The following is a 19157-nucleotide window of genomic DNA, read 5'->3' as shown; positions in this document are numbered from 1 at the left end:
CTTCGCATAGGTACTTTTTCCTAGTCCAGACATATTTCGAACAAGTAAGAATTTTGGAACTTCACCACCTAATCGAACCTTGGCTTCAATTATAAGACGAATATCCTCCGGGATTCCTTTTTGCATAAGCATTCTCAATCTTTCACATCTGCCTTCATAAATCATTCTCAGAACTTTTTTAGAAATAGATGGAAAATATTTACCAAGTTTTTTGATAGCTTCATCCATAATATATATTTATATATATATATATTCAATTATTTTGGGAAATTGAAATAAAACCGACTGAAAGTAGTCACGGAGTACCGTTATCCGCCACTTAACCGGGAAGTGAACTCAATTCTGCAAAAATAAAATAAAAATATAAGTAACAATTAAGTTGGATCATATAAAGGCATAAACTCTTCATTAAGAACTTCATTTTCTATAAACGGTTTAAGTCTTTGCCCATTAACTTTAAATACATTATTATTTTTAGGATTTTCAACATCAACAGCACCATGAGGATAGACAAATTTAACAATAAATGGTCCAGACCATCGCGATCTAAGTTTTCCTGGAAACAAATGCAAGCGAGAATTATAAAGTAAAACTTTTTGTCCGATTTCAAAAGATTTTCTCATAATATTTTTATCATGAAATGCTTTTGTTTTATCTTTATAAATCTTTGCATTTTCATATGCATCATTTCTTAATTCTTCTAGTTCATTTAATTGCAATTTTCTTGATTTAGATGCATCATCTAAATTAGTATTAAACGCTTTAATTGCCCAATAAGCTTTATGTTCAATTTCAACAGGTAAATGACAATGCTTTCCAAAAACTAATCTATATGGTGACATCCCCAATGATGTTTTAAATGCAGTTCTATATGCCCATAATGCATCACTTAATCTTAAAGACCAATCTTTTCGATTTGGATTGACTGTTTTTTCCAAAATTTGTTTTATTTCTTTATTTGCAAGTTCAACCTGACCATTCGTTTGAGGGTGATATGGAGTAGAAACTTTATGTGTAATACCATATTTTCTTAACAACGAAGAAAATGATTTATTTATAAAATGACTTCCCCCATCACTTATTATAGCTCTAGGTATTCCAAATCGACTAAAAATATTTTCTTTCAAAAATTTTATCACAACTTTATGATCATTAGTTCTACATGCAATTGCTTCAATCCATTTTGAAACATAATCGACAGCTACTAAAATATAAGTGAATCCAAAAGATAATGGAAATGGACCCATAAAATCTATTCCCCAACTGTCAAATATTTCAATAATCATGATTGGATTTAAAGGCATCATGTTTCGTTTTGAAATTGAACCCATTTTCTGACAATTTTCACAAGATTTGTAAAATGAATGTGTATCTTTGAATAAAGAAGGCCAATAAAATCCACATTGAAAGATTTTTGCAGCTGTTTTTTTTGACGAAAAATGACCTCCACATGCCTCAGAATGACAAAATTTAATGACACTACTTACCTCATTGTCGGGTATGCATCGTCGAAAAATTTGATCAGGACAATACTTAAACAAATAAGGATCATCCCAATAAAATTTTTTGACCTCTTTCAAGAATTTATTTTTATCTTGTGAACTCCAATGAGAAGGCATTTTATTTGTCACAAGAAAATTTACAATATTAGCAAACCAAGGCATAGTAGTAGCATAAAATAGTTGATCATCCGGAAAATTTTCATTTATTGGTATTTCATTTTGAGATGATTCAGAAATTATTCTTGATAAATGATCGGCTACTACATTTTCTTTTCCTTTTTTATCTTTTATTACAAGATCAAATTCTTGTAACAACAAAATCCATCTTATTAATCTCGGCTTAGCATCTTGTTTATTTGATAAATATTTTATGGCAGGATGATCAGTGTAAACAATAGTAGTAGAACCAATTAAATAGGATCGAAATTTATCTAATGCAAACACTACTGAAAGTAATTCTTTTTCAGTTGTTAAATAATTGATTTGAGCACTATTTAAGGTTCTACTTGCATAATAGATCACATAAGGTTTACCTTCTTTTCTTTGTCCTAACACGGCTCCTACAGCATAATCACTTGCATCACACATTAATTCAAATGGTAAAGACCAATCAGGAGGTTGTAAAATAGGTGATGTAGTTAAAAGATTAATTATCTTTTTAAAAGCAGTTTCACATTCTTGAGTCCATTCAAATTGTGCATCTTTTGTTAAAAGATTTGAAATTGGTTTCGATATTATGCTAAAATTTTTTATAAATCTTCTATAAAATCCCGCATGACCCAAAAATGATCGAATTTCTTTGATCGTGTTTGGTGATGGTAGATTAGCAATAACATCAACCTTAGCTTTATCAACTTCAATTCCTTTTTCAGATATGACATGCCCTAACACAATTCCGGATTTAACCATGTAATGACATTTTTCCCAATTTAAAACAAGATTTTTTTCTTCACATCTTTTTAAAACTTCTTCCAAATTTTTAAGACAGTTTTCAAATGAGTTTCCAAAAACAGTTATATCATCCATAAAAACTTCCACAAATTCTTCAATCATGTCACTAAAAATACTTAGCATGCATCTTTGAAAAGTAGCCGGGGCATTACATAAACCAAATGGCATTCTTTTAAAAGCAAAAGTTCCGAACGGACAAGTGAAAGTAGTTTTTTCTTGATCTTCTAATGATATTGGTATTTGATAATACCCCGAATACCCATCAAGAAAACAATAATAAGGATTACCTGCCACTTTCTCTAAAATTTGATCTAAAAATGGTAACGGAAAGTGATCTTTTCTAGTTGCATCATTTAATTTTCTATAATCAATGCACATACGCCAACTAGATGGAATCCTAGCTTGTAATAATTCTCCCTTTTCATTTTTTATAACAGTGATGCCTGATTTTTTTGGTACTACTTGTGTTGGACTTACCCATTTACTATCCGAGATTGGATAAATAATTCCGGCATCTAATAGTTTTAAAACTTCATTTTTAACAACTTCTTTCATGTGTGGATTTAATCTTCTTTGTGGTTGTTGATATGTTTTAGCATTTTCTTCCAAGTGAATTCTATGTGTGCAGATTAAAGGATTTATACCTTTTATATCTTGCAAAGTCCATCCAATTGCATTTTTGTGTTTTTTAAGTAGTGTTATTACATCTTCTTCTTGTTTTGGTAAGAGGGTAGAAGATAGGATATGTTTGATTTTCACCAAGAAAAGCATATTTTAGTTCTATTGGCAAGGGTTTTAATTCAAGTTTTGGATGATCATTTTCTTTTACTTCTTCAAGTTCATTAATTTCTTCAAATAACTTTGATTTAAAAACATTTTTTGAATCAAAACTTTCCACTAAACAAACTTCAGATTGTTGATTTAAGTTTTCTTGGTGTATATTTTCTTCCACAATTGTTTCTATTGCATTATCATCTTCATCTTCATTAATACTTGGTTGTTTACATAAATTGAACACATTAAGTTCTAAAGTCATATTTCCAAAAGACAATTTCATTATTCCATTTCGACAATTAATTAAAGCATTTGAAGTTGCTAGAAATGGACGTCCCAATATTACTGGAATTTCGTTATGTACTTCTATTGGTTGTGTATCCAAGACAATAAAATCCACAGGATATATGAATTTATCGACTTGAACTAACACATCTTCTACGATACCTCTAGGTATTTTGATTGACCTATCGGCTAGTAAAAGAGTGACAGATGTAGGTTTTAAATCTCCCAACTTAAGCTTTTCATAAACTGAATAAGGAATTAAATTCACACTTGCTCCCAAATCTAACAAAGCTTTTTTAATTTTATTTTTTCCAATAATACATGAAATTGTTGGACAACCGGGATCTTTATATTTCAAGGTAGAATTATTTTGAATAATAGAGCTTACTTGCTCCGTTAAGAATGCTTTCTTCTTTACATGCAATTGTCTTTTCACAGTACATAAATCTTTTAAAAACTTTGCATAAGAAGGCACTTGTTTAATAGCATCTAATAATGGAATATTTATTTTTACTTGTTTAAAAACTTCATAAATATCAGAATCATTTTTTTGTTTTTTATTATTTACTAATGCATGAGGAAAAGGAACATGTTTATTTATTTTATCATCAATTTTCTTATTTTTAGGACTCAAAGCATCATCTTTCTCAAAAGTATCAGGATTTGAATCCTTACTCTTTGAGTTTAATTGATCTTTGTTTTCATCACTATATGGATCATTAACTATTTTACCACTTCTAAGAGTAATAACAGATTTTACTTGATCAAATTTTTCTTGATTTTGATTTTTAGGATTAGGTTGTGGTTGAGATGGAAATTTTCCTTTTTCATGAATATTAAGTGCAGATGCAAATTTTGCAAGAGTTTCTTTCAAATCATTCATAGATTGAATGTTTTGAATATTGATAGACTCTTGCTTTTGAATGTATGCATGAATTTCATCTTCAAAATTTTTTCTTGGAGGTGGGATATAAGGAGCATAACCTTGATGATTTTGGTTATTTTGAAAAGGTTGTTGTGAAGGTTGTACATTATTATCGTTCCTCCAACTAAAATTGGGATGATTTCTCCAACCAGGATTGTATGTTTGTGAAAAAGGATCTAATGTTGGTTTTTTAAAATTGTTAACATAATTGGCTTGTTCATGGAGACATTCTTTAAATGAAGGCAAAGTAGGACAATTTTTTGTAAGATGATCATGTGTGTCACATATATGACAAACAATTTCTTGAACACTTTTTAATTGATCACTCTTTTTCATTTCTAATGAATCGATTTTTCTTGCTAAAGATGCAAGTTTAGCTTGAACATCTACATCATCTCTAAGATGATAAATACCACCTCCATTTGTTGAATTATTGGTTTTACTTGGTGGTTCAATTGAGCCTATATTATCCCAATTTTGAGCATTTTCTGCTAATGACTCCAAATATTCCATAGCTTCATTTGGGTTTTTATCTTCAAAAGTTCCATTACACATGAATTCTATCATTTGCCTATCTTTAGGTATTAAACCTTCATAAAAGTGAGAAACTATTCTCCATATTTCAAAACCATGATGTGGGCATGTATTAAGTAACTCTTTATATCTATCCCAACATTGATAAAATGTTTCCCCTTGTTTTTGAGAAAAAGTTGTAATTTGTCTTTTAAAAGAGTTTGTTCTATGGGAAGGAAAAAACTTTTTTAGAAATTGTTGTTGCATTTCTTCCCATGATCTTATTGAACTTGATCTCAAATTTTGCAACCATGTTTTAGCTTTATCTTTTAAGGAAAAAGGGAAAAGCTTTAATCGAACATTATCCATGCTACAATTTTGATCATTATAAGTGTTGCAAACCTCCTCAAATTCTCTTAAATGCAAATATGGATTTTCAGAATCTAAGCCATGAAAATTTGGTAAAAGTTGAATGACTTGTGGCTTAAAATTGAAATTAGATGCATCAGGAGGAAAAACTAAACAAGATGGTGTACTAGTTCTTATTGGATTCATATGGTGCCTAAGTGTTCTTGGTTGTTCATGTTCTTGATGATGATGATTATTATTATTATCATCTTGATTATTAGAATTATCGTCCATGTTTAAAATATTTTCAGTTACTCGAACAAGTCTACCACTTTGTTTACGACTCCAAACAATCATACAATAAAAAACAACATACTATTTACATAATAACAAAATTAAACTTAATTTATACCTCCCCGGCAACGGCGCCAAAAACTTGCTACAACTTAAATTGTAATTCACCCAAGTGTAGGTTGTCTGCAAGTAATATACTCGTGAGTACGAGATCGATCCACGGAGAGGATGTTGTAAGTTTAATTTTAGCAATAATATATTATAGATGAAAATATTATTATAAAACTTCAAATACACAAATTATAAAATTGTCAAGGTTTCAAAGGTTCATTGTTGGTTTATTTAAGATTGCTTAATAAAAATAAATAAAAGAAACTAAAATAAAAATAAACATAAAAGAACAATGAAATATTTAAACAAGTATATCATATAATATAGTTCCCACTATATTAATATCAACCGATATTTAATACATGGTACCCATAATATATATATAAATGCATAAATATAAATTGACATAAAAGTAAATGTTAGATCAAATCACAATATTTTATTTAGAACATCCGGCAGAGCCACGCTATCGTCTAAATAAAATATATGACTTTATGTTAGATGCGATAAAGTAAATGTTAGTTGCGGAAAAGTAAAAGTTAGATGCGAGAAAGTAAATGTTAGTTGCGGAAAAGTAAATGTTAGTTGCGATAAAGTAAAATTTAGATGCGAGAAAGTAAATGTTAGTTCAAATCACAATATATTATTTAGAACAACCGACAGTGTCGCGCTATCGTCTAAATAATATATATGACTTTATTATAAATAGATACATATATTTATAGTATATAATTATTGTAGTATTTATTGTATCATATTTGACAACAAATCAAGGTAACCACATTCAAGGTACCAAGCATTTGATGTAAATAGATAACAACAAATCATCCAAAATTATACCTACAAATAAAGATCAATTAGTAAAAATAAAAATAGAAAAGAAAAGAATATACAAAATATAGACAATCTTACTTGACCAACAATGAAACCTTTTCACCTTGACATAAAAAGATTTAGCTTTCCATGAACATGAAACTCAAGAATAAAGATAAAAGAAATTTCATACTTGAACTTGAGAAACTTGCACACTCAAACTTTTATTCTCACACACACAATATTATTTTACAAATGAAGAATTCTCTACACTCTTACACACTACAAAGCTTATACAACACATCTATTTATAGGCCAAATGAGAGCAAGAGTCCAAGGCTCATTAAATGTGAAATAGTAAAGTTGGTGGGTGCTTGTCTCCTTGAATGTCAATACCATGACCCAACTTTAATTGGCATGTTTGATGCCTTAGACCACCGATTCAGCCTTTCTTTTCAACATAGAACACGTAGGATATTTTGTTTAGATGTGTTTGGACAACTCATTCACCCCTTTTGGATAACATATGAAATACTTATGATATTTTTACTCCAAGCTGGTCATAGTAAAAGTAAATCTATCTCCATTTTGATGTTTGATTATTTTGATCATCTTAATGAAGTTTTTGGAATTTCTTGTCTTCTACAAAGTTGAAGATGCCTCTTTTGTGATTCTACAGGTTTTGAGATTACTCCATTATGACCTCTGTAGCTTGAGTAATTTTATTTTTACCAAACCTGCGTAAACCGTAAAATACAACATTTTAGTAAAACATTTAAATATAAACACATAACACTAAAATAATACAACTTCATAATTTTAATTAAACTTAAATTTTAAAACACACTTTTTAACATATAAATAATTACAAATTTTAAGTTTCATCAGCTGTGGGTCTAGGCTTACCCTTATTAGCCTCATTCTATGCATCAACTCCTTGATCATAAAATGTCAGAACTCATTTCTGATTTAACCCATCGAATCATGGTAAGAGCGTTAAGTAGCACCGCCCCATGATTCCCTAGGTATCACTGATAGTGCCTGTAAGAATCAGTTGATTATGGTTAACGTACAGTACAGTCCCTTCATCTCATATATCCCGATCGAAACTGCAACCATTGGTTCATCGAGAGTTGCATGTGAATTTCGATAATGATGTGATGTCTTTGAGAATACATAGTGGCATCGCATGTGTAACTTGGTAAACAATTTACTCTACTACACATTTTACACTCTGGCCAGAGATTCCATGCACTATTATCTCATTTTATCACATAGGATATCCACACCCATAGGTGAGCGGTGAATCCCCGACTACAATGTACTGGCTCCTACATGTGTTGCAACTGTACCTAACCTCGCCACCTGATGACCCTCATGGAGTCGGTAAACGAGTCAAAGTAAAGTCCTAGCATGTAGAGCCTTAGTGTTGTTCCGGGTCGTAAGGACTAATGGTGTACAACCATAACCACGGACTTATCCACTCGATGAATGATAACCACTTGGGAAGTCCGAGGGAGGGTAGTTCAGTGAACTCATCGTATGAGCACCAATCTGTATGATTGAACATCTCTATGTCCATACCAATGAAAAGTGGTACACATTATCACAGATTCTAGTCTCGAGCGATCCTTATCCTTATTTTGGACGGCCCAATTGACTAGGAACTTGATTTAGAATATACACTAATTAATCATATGTGTTTCATGATTGTCATCATATGTACAACCTCATATCTTACTATAGTATATTCAAGGTCTTTATCTATGCAACTTGCATGGGTATACAGATAAAGAAAATGCCAGATAAAAGATTAATTATATTAAAATAAAAATTTTTATTACACTTGAGTCAATAAAATTTCTGACCAACATTTGGCTTGCAGGGCATCTACTCTAACAATCTCCCACTTGCCCTAAAGCCAACTACTCATTAGTTTTAATCCCATTGTTTCGCGATGTTTCTCAAACAATGGTCCTAGCAAGGGCTTTGTTAGTGGATCAGCAACATTATCTGTAGAGGCAACTCTCTCGATTGATATGTCTCCTCTTTTCACAATCTCCCGAATGATGTGGAATTTCCTTAGTATGTGTTTGGATCGCTGATGAGACCTTGGTTCCTTTGCCTGAGCAATGGCACCAGTGTTGTCACAGTACACCGGGACTGGAACAACTCCATTTGGAATAACGCCCAACTCTTGGACAAAATTCCTCATCCAAACTGTCTCTTTGGCTGCAGCAGATGCTGCTATGTATTCGGCCACAGTGGTGGAATCCGCAACTGTTTCTTTCTTGGAACTCTTCCAAGAGACAGCAGCACCATTAAGCATGAATACAAAACCAGAAGTCGATTTCGAATCATCCACGTCACATTGGAAGCTAGAATCAGTATAGCCTTCCAATTTTAATTCTCCACCCCCATAAACCATGAACAAATTCTTAGTCCTTCTTAAGTACTTAAGAATATCTTTCACGGCTTTCCAATGCAATGGACCAGGGTTAGCCTGATATCTGCTTGCAACACTCAGAGCATATGCTATATCAGGACGCGTTGATATCATACCATACATGATACTACCAATTGCTGATGCATAGGGAACACGTGTCATCATCTCTATCTCTTCATCAGTCTTAGGGCACATTGATTTAGATAGAGTAACACCATGACACATTGGTAAGTATCCTCTCTTGGACTCTTCCATAGAGAATCTTTTAAGTATGGTATCAATATACGTGACTTGGGTGAGCCCCAACATCCTTTTCGATCTATCTCTATAGATTTGTATTCCCAATACATAGGATGCTTCACCCATGTCTTTCATGGAGAATCTACTTGCTAACCATACTTTAGTTGATTGCAATAATCCTATATCATTCCCAATGAGGAGGATATCATCAACATAAAGTACTAGGAATGTCACTGCATTCCCACTAACTTTCTTGTACACACATGGTTCCTCAGGATTTTTAACAAAACCAAACTCTTTGATAGTGTTATCAAATCTGAGATTCCAACTCCTAGATGCCTGCTTGAGACCGTAGATCGATCTCTGAAGTTTGCATACCTTATGCTTACTTCCCACTGATGTGAAACCCTCAGGTTGAGACATATAAATTTCTTCTTTAATGTCTCCATTGAGGAATGCTGTTTTCACATCCATCTGCCATATTTCATAGTCATACCATGCAGCTATGGCTAGCAATATTCTAATGGACTTGAACATAGCGACTGGTGAAAAGGTTTCCTCATAGTCAACTCCTTGTCTTTGAGTATAACCTTTTGCCACTAGTCTTGCTTTGAAGGTCAATACCTTCTCATCCGCCCCAAGTTTTCTCTTGTAAATCCATTTTCATCCTATGGGAACAATTCCCTCAGGTGAATCTACTAAAGTCCATACTTGGTTCGAATACATGGAGTCCATTTCGGACTGCATAGCTTCAAGCCATTTAGATGATTCAGCATCAGATATTGCTTCTTTGAAGTTTCGTGGATCACATCCATCACTAGACTCATCATGGCCTTGTTCATGAAGAAGCGTATATCTTGCAGGCGGTCTGATTATTCTTTCAGACCTTCTAGGTATGTGTGATTCAATTACTGGTTGTTGGAGATTGGGTTCAACTTCTACAGTCGTGGGTGTATCTCGAATTTTCTCGAGTTCTATCATTTTGCCTTTTCTATTTAATAGAAACTCCTTCTCCAAGAAGGTGGCATTTCTAGAAACAAACACATTTGTTTCTTTTGGATGATAGAAATAATATCCAACAGAGTTCTTTGGATATCCCACGAAGTAGCACAAAATGGATCTACTATCCAATTTGTCTCCCACTGTCTGCTTCACGTAAGCAGGACATCCCCATATTCTCAGATAAAAATATTTGGGAACCTTTTGTTGGAACACGGTCGTTCTCCGGATCGAAAAAGAAAGTGATACCCAGTGCAGCGGAAGTTTTAAAATTTTATATGGAACGATTTCATATGGGTATCAAATTCGTACGATTAAAATTGATAATATAAAATTTAAACAATATAAATTTTACCTTAAAATCTCGAAGCGAGATTATGGACACCAACAGATTAATCTGCTCTTGTTGTATATCCCAGGAACTGATGAACGAACGTTTCTTCAATCAGGTCCACGAACAGAAGTTTAATCCCTCTGATAGACTGCACTAGAAAGTCTATCAGAAGTTTCTACGAAGAGAAATAATAGATTTGATCTGTTAAATCAGACTGCAAATTCAAAATTCACAGACTGATTTTCGAACACAGTAGAGGAAAAGGGGGCGGCCGAAATTCCTTGAGAGAAAGCTCTCTAGGTTTTCGAAATTATGACCTTGTGTTGTGTAATTTTTGCACTGCAATAACTTATTTATAATGTGGGCTGCTAACAGTTTAGGGCCTATTAGTCATAAGTTCAAGCCTGACAAGCAAAGCCCGCATGTTCAGAAATTAATATAAAATTCATCGTGACTCAGATTGATAAACCAATTTCACCAATGTGCACAGAAACCATTTCTGCATCTTTTAAAGTCAAGATAAATTTTCTGAATCCGAATTCAGTGATTTCCAAAAATGTTCATCACTATGTCATTTTAGGAAATCTTACTCCCTCTTCTTTTAAATAAGAAGTCCCACTTCTTTATTCACTAAATTTAACTCTTTAAATTTAATTATCTCAACGGGGATTAAAAATTCATTACTTGTGTGACCCTCAATGGTTCAGGGATACAGCTAGCCGTGGGCTCACAACTCCTTGTGACTCGGAACAATAATTTCCGACTTGCCCATCGAATCATGGTAAGAGCGCCTAGCAACATCGCCCCATGATTCCCTAGGTATCACTGATAGTGCCTGCAAGAACCAATAGATTTTGGTTAGCGTACAGTACGGTCCCTTCATCCATATATCCCGATCGAATCAACAACCATTGGTAAATCGAGAGTCGTTCGAGATTCGATAACTATGCAATTCATCTTGAAGATCAAATAGTGACATCGCATGTGCTACTTGTTGGAAAATGGTGATCAGATCAATCAGGATTGATACCCGGTGCAGCGGAAGTTTTAAAATTTCATATGGAACGATTCCATATCATGGGTATCAAAACTTTACGATTAAATTGTGCGTGTAAAAATTAAATAACAATTAAATTTTTACCTTGAAATCTCGAAACGAGATTATGGACACCAACAGATTACTCTGCTCTTGTTGTATATCCCAAGAACTGATGAACGAACAATTCTTCAATCAGGTCCACGAACAGAAGTTTAATCCCTCTGATAGATTGCACTAGAAAATCTATCAAAAGTTTCTACGAAGAGAATTAACGAATTTGATCCGTTAAACCAGACTGCAAATTCAAAATTCACAGGCTGGGATTTTTCGAGCAGAGAGGGGAGAGGGGGGCGGCGGCCACTAGGTCTCAAAAACCCTAGTAGATTTCGAAAATTATGCCTCTGTTGTTTAATTTTTGTACTGCAATAACTTATTTATAATGTGGGCTGCTAACAGCTTAGGGCCCATTAGTCATAAGTTCAAGCCTGACAAGCAAAGCCGCATGTTCAGAAATTAATATAAAATTCATCATGACTCAGATTGATAAACCAATTTCACCAATGTGCACAGAAACCATTTCTGCATCTTTTAAAGTCAAGATAAATTTTCTGAATCCGAATTCAGTGATTTCCAAAAATGCCCATCCCTATGTCATTTTAGGAAATCTTACTCCTCTACTCTGATATAAGAAGTCCTACTTCTTTGTTCATTAAATTTAACTCTTTAAATTTAACTATCTCAACGGGGATTAAAAATCCACTCGATAAGTGATAACCACTTGGAAAGTACGGATAGGGTAGTTCGATCATTCATCGTATGAATATCCATTTGCATGCTTTGAACATCTCTATGTTCCATACCAATGAAACGTTGTACTCGGCATTGCAAATGCTAGTCTCAATCTCGAGCGATCCTTATCCTTATTAACGGACGGCTCAATCGACTAGGAACTGTTTAGAATATACAGTGACTATAAGATGTGTTTCATGATAGCCATCCCCATGTGCCACCACATCTTACATACACTATAGTATATTCAAGGTCTTCATCTAAACATCTTATAGTATGTCACAACATAATAATATGATAAAAGATAAAGTAAACGCCATTATAAAAGTGTAAATTATATTAAACAAAAGATTGTTTATACATAGAGTCATCAAAGCCCTTAGCCACAAGTTGGCTCACCGGGCACCCACTCTTTCAATCTCCCACTTGCCCTAAAGCCAACTAGTCATACTACGCAGTCCCATTGCTTCGCGATGTTTGTCAAATAATGGTCCTGGCAAGGGCTTAGTAAGTGGATCAGCGATATTGTCTGCAGAGGCCACTCTCTCGACAGTGATGTCTCCTCTTTTCACGATCTCCCGGATGATGTGGTATTTCCTCAGTATGTGTTTGGATCTTTGATGAAACCTTGGTTCCTTTGCCTGAGCAACGGAACCCGTGTTGTCACAGTACACCGGGACTGGACCAACAACTTCAGGAATAACGCCCAACTCTTGGACGAAATTCCTCATCCAAACGGCCTCTTTAGCAGCAGCTGATGCCGCAATGTATTCTGCCTCAGTGGTGGAATCCGCTGTGGTGTCCTGCTTGGAACTCTTCCAAGAGACAGCACCGCCATTGAGCATGAACACAAATCCAGAGGTTGACTTCGAGTCATCCACGTCACTTTGGAAGCTAGAGTCGGTATAGCCTTCCAATTTTAGTTTTCTTCCTCCATATACCATGAACATATTCTTAGTCCTTCGTAAGTACTTAAGAATGTCCTTCACGGCTTTCCAATGCATTTGACCGGGATTAGCTTGATATCTGCTCGTGACCCTAGGAGCAAATGCTACATCCGGTCTGGTAGATATCATCCCATACATGATACTACCTATGGCTGACGCATATGGTACATGTGTCATTCTCTCTATCTCTTCATCAGTCTTTGGACACATGGACTTGGATAGAGAAACTCCATGACACATAGGTAGATGTCCTCTCTTGGACCCATCCATTGAAAACCTTTTCAATATGGTGTCGATGTAGGTTGCTTGAGTGAGTCCTATCATTCTCTTAGATCTATCTCTATAGATCTGTATTCCAGAATATAGGATGCCTCACCCAAATCCTTCATCGAGAATCTACCTGATAACCATATCTTTGTTGACTGCAACATCCCTACATCATTCCCAATGAGTAAGATGTCATCAACATAAAGTACTAAAAATGTCACAGCATCCTTAACTACTTTCTTGTACACGCATGGTTCCTCCGAGTTCTTGATGAAACCAAAATCATTTATTGTTTCATCAAATTTCTAATTCCAACTTCTTGATGCTTGTTTGAGACCATAGATCGATCTCTGAAGCTTGCATACCTTATGCTCGCTTCCCATGGATGTGTATCCCTCAGGCTGCGTCATATAGATCTCTTCCTTAATGTTTCCATTAAGAAATGCAGTCTTCACATCCATTTGCCATATCTCATAGTCATACCAAGCAGCTATGGCAATAAGGATTCTTATGGACTTGAACATTGCAACTGGTGAAAAGTTTTCATCATAGTCAACTCCTTGTCTTTGAGTATAACCTTTCGCCACCAATCGTGCCTTGTAGGTCAATACCTTACCATCAGGCCCAAGCTTTCTCTTGTAGATCCATTTACACCCTATTGGAACAATTCCATCGGGAGGATCTACTAAAGACCAAACTTGGTTTGTATGCATCGAATCTATTTCCGACTGCATAGCTTCAAGCCATAAATTTGAATCCGCATCAGAAATTGCTTCCTTGAAGTTTCTTGGATCACATCCAACGTCGGGTTCATCTTGATCCCCTTCAAGAAGAATACCATATCGAATAGGAGGTCTAGAAGTCCTCTCGGATCTTCAAAGTATAGACGTGTCCTCTGAAGATTCTTGAGGTATGGGATCATTATTTTGTATTTTGGGTTCTTCTCGAATTTATTCGAGTTCCATCATCTCGCCTTTCTTATCCAATAAGAACTCCTTCTCCAAGAAGGTGGCATTCCTTGAAACAAACACTTTTGTTTCAGTAGGATGATAGAAATAATATCCGATTGAATTCTTCGGATACCCTACAAAATAACATAAGGCGGATCGACTATCCAACTTATCTCCCACTGTCTGCTTCACGTAAGCTGGACATCCCCAAATCCTTAAGTACGAATACTTAGGAGCTTTGCCATTCCATAACTCGTATGGTGTTTTGTCCACTGCTTTGGTGTGGACGTTGTTCAACAACAACACCGCCGTTTCAAGCGCGTAGCCCCAAAACGAAGGTGGAAGCTCAGTGAAGCTCATCATGGATCGAACCATGTCCAACAAAGTTCTATTACGACGCTCCGATACACCATTCAGCTGAGGTGTCATAGGAGGAGTCCACTGAGAGAGAATCCCATTCTCTTTCAGATAGTCCAAAAACTCGGTACTTAAGTATTCTCCACCTCGATCCGATCGAAGTGCTTTAATACTTTTACCTAGCTTGTTTTCTACTTCATCCTTGAATTCTTTGAACTTTTCAAATGCTTCGGACTTATATTTCATTAAATATAAATACCCATACCTTGAATAATCATCAGTAAAGGTAATGAAGTAGGTGTGGCCAAATTGAGTACCAATTCTAAATGGACCACAAACATCTGTATGGATCAAATCCAACAGATTTTGACTACGCTCAGGTTTCCCCTTGAATGGAGATTTAGTCATTTTTCCTTTCAGGCAGGATTCACAAGTAGATAGAGAGTTAATATCAGACATATCAAACATGCCCTCTCCCACTAGCTTGTTCATCCTCCTTGAGGAAATATGACCTAGCCTAGCATGCCAAAGGTTTGCCGGGTTTTGACTATCGATTTTTCTTTTGTTTGTTGTTATTGGTTTATCAGCATAATTTATTGGAACGTCTTTTAATTTTAAGTTATATAGATTGTTTTCAAGTTGTCCATTTCCAATCAAACATTCATTCTTGTAAATATTGCAAATCCCATTCACAAAATTGCAAGAAAACCCATCTCTATCAAGCATAGAAACAGAAATAATGTTTTTAATGAAATCTGGAACAAATAAAACATCTCTCAAAAGTAACTTAAAATCGTTCTGCAAAATTAAATAAACATCTCCCACAACTTTGGCTTCAACTCTAGAACCATTTCCGAGCCTCAGCTGGGTCTCACCCATTCTAAGCTTGCGACTTCTTGTCATCACCTGCAAATCATTGCAAATTTGAGATCCACATCCGGTATCCAATACCCAAGAAGTAGTATTAAGTGAAACATTTATTTCAATATAGAACATACCCTTCGCAGTTCGCAACTGCTTTAGATATTCCTTGCAGTTACGTTTCCAATGACCGGGTTTCTTGCAGTGATGGCAAACATCCTTGGACTTTTCCATGTTTGAAGCCTTTGCCTTGTTCTTCTTCTCGGGTCCGGTTTTCTTGGCTGAGGCAGAACGTTTCTTACCCTTTGTACTTGGCCCCTTCTTAGCTTAAGAAGAGGAGCCCACCAAGAGAACTGGTTTATCCTTCTTTAAAGTGGTTTCATATGTTACAAGCATATTGACCATCTCTTCAAGGGAGGCCTCTATCTTGTTCATATTGAAATTCACCACAAATCCGTCAAACGAAAAAGGAAGAGAGAGAAGTAATAAGTCCACATTGAGTTCATGCTCCAACACCAAATCAAGCGTTACCAACTTCTGTATGAGCCAAATCACTCGTACCCCATGATCACGGACCGAAGTCCCTTCACGCATGCGACACGTCATTAGATCTTTTACAGTAGCGAACCTTTCAGCTCTCGATTGAGCCCCAAAAAGTTCCTTGAGTTGTACGTGAATGTCAGCAGCATTCACGGTATCCTCAAATCGCCTCTGGAGTTCATTAGACATCGAAGCTTGCATATAGCATTTGGCCTTGATATCATGGTCCCACCATGTATCAAGTTTGGCCAACTCTTTCGGACTTATGTCAGCTGGTGCTTCCTTCGGAGGAGATTTTTCTAACACGTAGAGCATCTTCTCCGAGGTCAAGACAATCTTCAACTTACGGAACCATTCCGTATAGTTTGCGTCAGTCAGTTTATTTTGTTCGAGAATAGAGAATAGTGGATTGCGCGAATTCATCTTAATGAAATACTGAAAAGAAACAGACAATAATCAGTGATTGTTTAATTACTTTACTAAGACATAAAATAGGCTAAATTTATTTTATGAATCTCACTCCCACTATTTTAACGATTTCACTACCCTCTAGTGAAAACGGGAAACTGTTTTCCTTAGTGGGAACATGGAGTCCAATTGAAAAACTATGGTCCCGAATAATATCAGCCAACCATAATTTTCAAAAGCTAGAGCCCAATTGCTTCCAAAGCAACCCCCATGTATTTACCTCATGTCCAATAAGGGCCCAATAATATGACGCCGTTTATTGTGACATGTCAAGATGACCCATCAATATTAAGTTGTGATGGACGGTCGCCATATGGATCCCCCAATAATATGAGCCGATCCCATGGGAGTTCCACCCAACTTACAACATGTGTCGATCTAATGTACAGATTTCCGACGAACGGGCCCCCCCAATAATATGAGCCGGACCGTATCCGCGGGTAGCATCTCATACATTGATCGTTGATGGAAAGTAGGAACATTTAAACAATATTTAAATTTCCTTTTAATCTTGATATCAATTTTAAATCATATTTAAAATGAGGGATTTTAATTTTGAAAATTTGTCTCATCATTTAAAATTTGTATGCTTGCGGGATTCATACAATTTAGTCTAAAACATGCATACAACGATAATATCATATATTATATAGGATGATCGATTCCATTTCTAATCGACCCGTGGTTGCCAATCACGAGTCTAAGTCCAATCCTAGGTAATATGCAGGTATGCAATGCAATCCTATTACATTAAGCTTCCAATTTACATTTCTTCAGTCTTTATTGTCTGCTGGGCCCACCTCCGTCTTCAAAACTTCATCTCCCACTAAGTCTAATGTATTTACAATAAATAACTATGACAAGTAGGGGATACATTTTAAGGGGTGGGAACGGGCCATAAACCAGGCTCACTTTTATTACATATGACAATTCATATTGGGCCATAAACCAGGCCCATTAATAAATCCAACAACAATAAAAACAAATGTAAATTCCCTAACATACACCTACAAAATTGGTCATGGCAATCGATCATCCTTATCCAATAATATTTAATTCAAAATTAATTTATTGGATAACATGCAATGACAATTTAAATTAAAAGGATAAAATCATATTCCATATATAAAATCTTATTTTACATACAAAATCATATTTTATCTTTTTATCAAATAAAATCATATTTTACATATAAAATCCAATTTTATACATAAAATCATATTTTACTCAATATTTCCATAAGATCATATCTTATCATCAATTGTACCAAAAATAATTAATTTCATAAAATCTGATTTAACGGATAAAATCTATAAATTTTCCAAAAATTCAAATTTATCCAAAAATCAATTTTAAAATTTTCAAACTCGAACAATTCGATCCGACGCCTCGTGGACCAATCAAAAAAAATTTTCGATCGGACCATAGAATTTTAACATATTAAAATTTTAATTTAAAAAAAAAAATTAATTTTCCCGGGCCGCCCGGGACGATCTTGGGCAGCGACGATCGCTGCCCCGTGCACTGCGCAGGGCAGCGATTGGATCGCTGCCCGTGTTTTGCTCGAAAAAAAATTTTATTTTAAAAAATTTATTTTGTTTCAAAAACCGAGGCTTAAAAATTCTTGTACAATTGATTAATTTAATCGCTTGATCTGAGCAACCTGGCTCTGATACCACTGTTGGAAAATGGTGATCAGATCAATCAGGATTGATACCCGGTGCAGCGGAAATTTTAAAATTTTATATGAAACGATTCCATATCATGGGTATCAAAACTTTACGATTAAATTGTGCGTGTAAAAATTAAATAACAATTAAATTTTTATCTTGAAATCTCGAAACGAGATCATGGACACCAACAGATTACTCTGCTCTTGTTGTATATCCCAGGAACTGATGGATGAACAATTCTTCAATCAGGTCCACGAACAGAAGTTTAATCCCTCTGATAGATTAAATTAGAAAATCTATCAGAAGTTTCTACGAAGAGAATTAACGAATTTGATCGGTTAAACCAGACTGCAAATTCAAAATTCACAGGCTGGGATTTTTCGAGCAGAGAGGGGAGAGGGGGGCGGCGGCCACTAGGTCTCAAAAACCCTAGTAGATTTCGAAAATTATGCCTCTGTTGTTTAATTTCTGTACTGCAATAACTTATTTATAATGTGGGCTGCTAACAGCTTAGGGCCCATTAGTCATAAGTTCAAGCCTGACAAGCAAAGCCCGCATGTTCAGAAATTAATATAAAATTCATCGTGACTCAGATTGATAAACCAATTTCACCAATGTGCACAGAAACCATTTCTGCATCTTTTAAAGTCAAGATAAATTTTCTGAATCCGAATTCAGTGATTTCCAAAAATGTACATCCCTATGTCATTTTAGGAAATCTTACTCCTCTA

At 34.9% G+C, this 19157-nt stretch overlaps 1 non-coding gene across 1 annotated transcript; it reads left to right on the top strand.

The window, feature by feature from the left end:
• The first annotated feature begins 5062 nt into the window (after positions 1 to 5062).
• On the top strand, positions 5063 to 5173 carry LOC140871058 (small nucleolar RNA R71). The gene has a single exon (XR_012147600.1). It is a non-coding gene; the product is annotated as a small nucleolar RNA R71 (small nucleolar RNA).
• The last annotated feature ends 13984 nt before the right edge of the window (positions 5174 to 19157 follow it).

Source organism: Henckelia pumila, unplaced genomic scaffold (assembly GCF_033568475.1).
Source record: "Henckelia pumila isolate YLH828 unplaced genomic scaffold, ASM3356847v2 CTG_354:::fragment_1, whole genome shotgun sequence".
NCBI lineage: Eukaryota > Viridiplantae > Streptophyta > Magnoliopsida > Lamiales > Gesneriaceae > Henckelia > Henckelia pumila.
This window is presented reverse-complemented; position numbering and strand designations above follow the sequence as displayed.